Source organism: Chroicocephalus ridibundus, chromosome 9, assembly GCF_963924245.1.
Source record: "Chroicocephalus ridibundus chromosome 9, bChrRid1.1, whole genome shotgun sequence".
In the NCBI taxonomy this organism is placed as follows: domain Eukaryota; kingdom Metazoa; phylum Chordata; class Aves; order Charadriiformes; family Laridae; genus Chroicocephalus; species Chroicocephalus ridibundus.
The window spans coordinates 49,985,089-49,991,088 of NC_086292.1; positions in this window are offsets into that span (position 1 = coordinate 49,985,089).

A 6,000-nucleotide genomic window follows, 5' to 3' on the forward strand; every position below is an offset into this window, starting at 1 on the left:
GGGTCTCCAGGCTGGAACGGACCCCTGCCCACAGCTGGAGCCCCGAACCAAAAGGAACCACTGGGATGGATGGGAACCCCAGGGCAGGCAGGATCCCTGGGCACAGTGGGAGCCCTGTGCCAAGTGGGACCCCCAGACCAGATGGGAGCCCTTGGGTGAAGTGGGGACCCCGAGCCGAAAGGGACCCTCAAGCCAGAAAGGACCTTAGGACAAATGGCACCCCCAGGCAGAGCAGGACTCCTGGGTGACCCCCAGGCCAAGCAGGGACCCCCAGTCTGAGACCAGCCCCGGGCTGGCACAAGCCCTGGCTTGCTACAAACCCCCTGTGTCCACCCCTGTGCGTGTTGCTGACTGTGGGACGTCCCCACGCGTGGCCTTGCCCTTGGCGAGTCCCACGCGCAGCCCGTGGCGCTGACCCAGGCGCTGCACACTGCGATCCCCAACGCTGCCGTCCCTCGGGCCGGGTGCTCCCTCCGCATGCAGAAGTATGGGCACCCCTCGAGGCCGTCCTCTGCCGTCCCACCCTCCACCTCTCATGAGGACACCCCAGTAACTGCGGAGCCACTCACAGATGTCACGTGTGGGAGAGAGGAGGACCCAGTTTCTCCTTTTATTTCTCTTCGTCTCACTCTTCAATCCCTCTCCTCCATCCTGGCATTGTGTGCTATGCCGAGCAGGGCAAAACTGGGAAAACTGGGCACTGGCCGCAGCTGGAGCCTGTGCAGGGCAGGGAGGGCCCCCGGGTGCTCCCCACACCGCAGGGGGTCCCCGCAGCCAGGAGCACTGCGTGGGTCAGACGCCGCGGCGATGGGCACGCCTGAGACCTGGTTTGGCTGCGAGGCGGCGCACGAGCCCTGCTGCCCACCGGCAGCTGCCCGCCCGCGGCGGCAGAGGAACCAGCCCCAACCCCTGCCCCAAGCGTGACCCAGCCCCTGCAGACAGGGAGGGCATCAGGAAAACCGTGTTAATTAGCTGTGTTTCCGCTGGAAATGCTGGCAGATCTCCAAGGAATTTGGTGAGGTCATGGGTTGCCATGGCAACAGGAGGGATCGGGCTGGAATTGGGAAGGGTGCTGGCATCTCCGGGATGGAGCTGCTCGGCCCGGGTGCTCGCTGGGACTGGGACGTGTGCCCGTCACTGCCCCGAGGGACACGGCCCGAGCACCGGCTGGGTGCCAGGCAGGGGCAGAGTGGTCCTGGCCGGGGGAGTGGGATGCGGAGCCGCATGCTGCCCTCTGCCCCCCGTGCCCGCCTGCCCCTGCAGCTGGCAGACAGGCTGCTGCCCCCCCGGCTGAATGCGCCTGCTGTTACCCAAATTGCAAGCAGGTATTTGGCTTTAGGACTTCCCCTGCTGGCATGGCGCTCTCTCCTCCTCGGCTTGGGCTCGTCCCTTTCCCATTCCTCCAGCCTGATTAGTGAGGTCCCACATCCCGCTTCGCCCCCCGCAGCCTCTGCTTGGGGCGAAAGATGGGCCGAAGCATGCATGCTCCCCACACCCGGCCCGTCCTGCCCGCCGAGCACCGATAAAGAATAACCCCCGGAGAAGAAGCTGAGACCTCCTCCGTCCCCTCCGTCTCTCTGCGGATTATCCGGAGCCATCAGGCAGAGCTGGGCACCGATGGCCATGGCTGCGGGGCCGAGCGTCCGCCTGCAGCTCCTGCTTTTGCGCCGGGACGGTCAGGCAGGACCTGCTGCCTGTCAAATGGGGCGGTTGCACAAGGAAAGATCCTTCATGGAAGCCTGCAAAATCTTGGATCAACTAATAACTTGGAAGCTAGCGCTGCCAGTAATTCCTATACTGGGTGAAAGCGATGGAAAGGAAAAATATCCCCTGCGAAAAGGCCTGGGCAGCGGGGCAGGGTGCGGAGCTGGGTGTCCCTGCCAGCCCCCCAGTCAGGAGGGCCCAGCACTGCATGGCAGGCAGCTGATGCTCCGGGGCCGGCTCCTCTCCCCGTGCAGCCTGCTCCCCGTCCAGCAGACCTGGAGAGCAGAGCGGAGCAGGAGAGGAAAAGCCGCCTCATGCCCCGGGAGCAGCTGAGCCCCCCGTTGGCCGTGGGGCCGTGCCCAGGGACACGGTGTGCCCGTGGCGCGAGGGTCGCTGCTGCCTCGCTGGCGTGAGCAGGCTGCCGTGAGGACAGCAGCACGGACGGCACCAGGACGAGCGGCATTTGGCTGTGGTGGAGTCGGTTCCGGACGGGCTGGACTCTGGTCCCCAGATAAGCGTTGGTTTAGCTCGGGCTCCCCTTAGACCGTATGGAGGGTAATGGAAAAAACAGCCGACAGCTTGCAAGGCTCCAGCAAATATGGAAACTTTGACTTCTAAAACAACGGGAGGTTTGTTTTTTGCATGTGATGTTTGCTTTGATCGATTCTAAGGCGTTTGTAGCGTGATGACCCTTCTGCTCTGGGAAAGCGGAGGTGAAGCCTTCGTCACTTCTCCCGAGTGCCACCGCACAGAGGAGCCGGACCCGCCGCTGCTGGCTGCCCTGAGACAGCGAGTTTGTCCAGACTAAAGATTTCCCAGGGTTTCCAAGTATTTTAGCTGCGGTGGCTACTTCTCCCTTCATTTAAGTGTTTAACAAACATGGAAGCAGCTCCTGGGGGCATCCCGCACGCAGCCGAGGCTGGAGCCCGAGCAGAATTGCGCGCAGCAGGAGCAGGTACTGCAGCGTCACCCAGGGGTGGCTCACGAGGGGCTCGGTGGGGGTCTGCATGTGCAGCCGTGGGCTCAGCCCTGACCCACCGCTGCAGCGCAGGACGGGTGTCGGGGCGCGGGACGGGTCTGTTGGCGCAGGACGGGTGTCCGTCAGGCTGCCCGCGGATTCAGCACGGCAGCGCTGGGATTCACCCGTCCCCGCGTCCTGCCACTGTTGTCCAGGCAGGTGCAAAGCCTGTTGCTGTGCACTGACTCCTCGTGAAACGCACCCTGTGATTTCCATGGCAAAATAATCGGCTGTGGAAAACACGGCCCCCGCCGCTCTCAGCCCATGCTCCAACCTCTCGCATTAGCCATCGGCTCGGCGGGCGGCAGGCTCTTTTATACGCAGCAGCCCCCTCAGCGGTTCAGTTCTGTGCGGTCTCCTCCCTCTCTCAAGCCTGGATGGAAGGAAGCGTTGGCTGCTGCGTACACCCAGCACCGGCGGGGGGACGGGCGCAATGCCTTTGGGAAGAGCCCGCCCCTGCAGCGGTGCTCTGGGAGCACAGCCCCGCTCCCCGGGGTGTCACACAGCTCCTGTGATGGTCACACTTGCTGCCTGTTGCATCCGTGCCTCCTTTCCCCTGGGATTTCGGATGCCCGCTGGCCCTCGGGCTGCCGAGCGCATCTCGCTGCCTGAGGATGCTGACGCTAAACACATGCACAGCAAAAAAAACCCCAAGCCCACAGCCTTCCCGGCTCCCCACATGCTGCCGGGTAATGTGGGCGCTGGTATTTATCGCGGCTCCCCCAGCGCGGACTCTCCCGTAACGGCCAGGCTCGGCTGCCGCCCACGGGGAGCTGCTTCCTTCACTTGCAGTAAAATGGGGGGTTTTATCCACTCAGGCTCGGAGGCACCAGCCCAGGGGTGAGGCATCGCCAGGGCAGGTGCTGACGTTTGTGTCATTAGCAGGTGTTTTCCCAGGACACAGCGTCGTTCCGGGCTGCTGACAGCTGGGCACACACTTACTTTCAGTGCTGAGCACGGATACTCATTTCATGCCCCCCGAGAGCTCCTCTTCTCCACGTCGTAGGCGCACCGCGTGCTTCCCGCTGCTGTGACGGACACAAAGTGCCTTGGACTCTGCCCGAACTGGGCTTTCCGAAAGGAATCGGCACAAGCCGTAGTCAAAGTCAGGTCCACGGGCTCCCAAATCACACCAGCAAGCTTGGAAGTCCCGTCCTTGGTTGAGCAAGTCCAGGCTGTGGTGAAGTTTCCGCTGCGGCAGATGCCGGCAGTGCCGGTGCTCCCGGCGCGGGCGCAGGAGGTTTGTCAGACCCTGCGGCCGTGCCTGCGCCCGGGCTGGGCTGAGCGGGGACCGTGGGGGTCGGAGCAGCCCTGCGGGTGCGAGGGCTCGGCTCCACCGGCAGGAGACGAAACCCACCAGGCTCTAGCTCAAAAGCCAAGTTTTTCCATTCCTAGCAGCAAACTTTGAAGGAGCAGGAATGGGAACTTCGCATTTCCTTCCACGGCGCCCTGGCGGCGTCGATGTTGTACCAGATCATCCGTGGGCAGGACAGAGCAACCTGATTCGAGCGGCACCCCCGTTTAGAGCTGCTCTCGAGTGCGCCCTTGATCTTTATCCAGTTCCCCGGCAGCGCTCCAGCGCGCTCTCCTTTGTGTGCCCAGAGATACTGCCAGGGCGCTGGCAGGACAGGGCAGAGATTGCCAAAGCACAAGCGGGTGTCTGTTTTGGTCACAGGAAATGTCAGTGCCACCGCCTGGCAAGCGATGCCCTCTGCGATGCCCCGGCACCAGCACGCTTTCACTCAGCACTTTATGGCACAGACAATTCTCTGCTAATTGGCCCCAAGCAGCGTTCCGTGTGGGCAGAGCAGGTTCCCATCGCCACCGTCACACGTTTAACCCTCCCTGACAGAGGGGTCTCCAGCGGGGAGGTAAAACCTGGCTCCTGGGGACACTCTGTGAGCGCACACTGCGTCCCGCAGCCCCGCGAGCCGGGGCAGCGCTGCTCTGCCCACCTGCCTTCAGCCCTCGCTGCCTGCCCAGCACAGCCCCGGCGCACGTCCCGGTGCACCAGCTGAGCTGCTGTGGGTCGCTGCCGTTCCCTCCGATGCTCGGAGCAAAGCCCGGGTGCCGGGGGCCACCCTGCCCTGCCCTGCCCTGCCCGAGCAGGCGGGTGCTGAGGAGCCTGGGGCCACTGTGGGTCCTCCGCGCTCGGTGCCCCTGCAGACCCTCACAAGAACATGATTTGAGGCCAGGAAGGAGAAGAGCAGGAGCCCAGACCCACGGCCCGGGTGCGGCAGCACCGCGGCGTTCCCGGCGATCCGCAGCTCCTGCCTCCACAGAGGGAAGAGCAGCAGCCGGGTCCCTGCGGTGCAGGATGCCACGGGGCGCCGGGTGTCGGCGGGCTGGCGGCACGCTGCGTGTGGGGCTCTCCGGCACGGCTCCCCCGGGCTTGCAGACGTAAGGATGGGCCGCTGTGGCTTCCTTGGCATCACTCCGCAGAGACCGGCAGCCTCCCCGCAGAGGGGCCGGTGGGGAGCACTTGTGGGAGCACCGAACTGAAGCGTCGGCGTGACAGAGCTCGGTGCTGCTGCTCCTCCTCCTCGCACACGCGTTTCCCTCCTGCTCTGGCACCGCGGTGGCTGTGTAACCCACGGCACTGCCACGTTTGGCTTCTCCAGGCGGTGGCCGCTGGCCAGGCTCCGGGACAGGGGCACTGCCCCGTGCTCATCTTCAGTCCATAATATGCCCCATGCCTGGGGATAAGCAATAGGATGAATGCGGATTTGCTGAGAGGTTGACGTGGGAAAAGCGTCTTCTCCAGCCATGTTATAAATCCCTCAGTAGTAACTGGTTTCACAAGCAAATGGTTCTGGAAACCTGCCAGGCACTTCATCTGTTTCGAATTTCGCTAGTTCGATGGCTGGTGAGCCCAGCACACGCGCCCTGGAGAGAGGTTCTCCACAAGCCCCTTGGAGCTGGCAGCAGCCTCCTCCCCCTTTTGCAAGGCAACTCGTAATATTACGTAAAAATGCAAATAACGTCTCCGTGCGAAGCTGCAGAGCCGTGAGTGCCCAGAACAGAGCTCCGGCGAGGAATAGCCCGTTGCTCCTGGATGCGGGAACCCCAGGCAGAAGCAGTTTGGCTTTACAGCCGTTTGCAGCCCAACGTGAGCTCAGCGGCCGCAAAGGGCCCGTTACGCCAGGGCTGTGCCGCGCCGCGCTAACGAGCGGCGTGCCAGGGGGGCAATCCCGACACAGCGGGGTCGTTTCCCTCACTGCTCCTGAGCACTTTTAGAGTTTGCAGAATTTAAACGCTGGTAGAAGCCGCCCATTGGC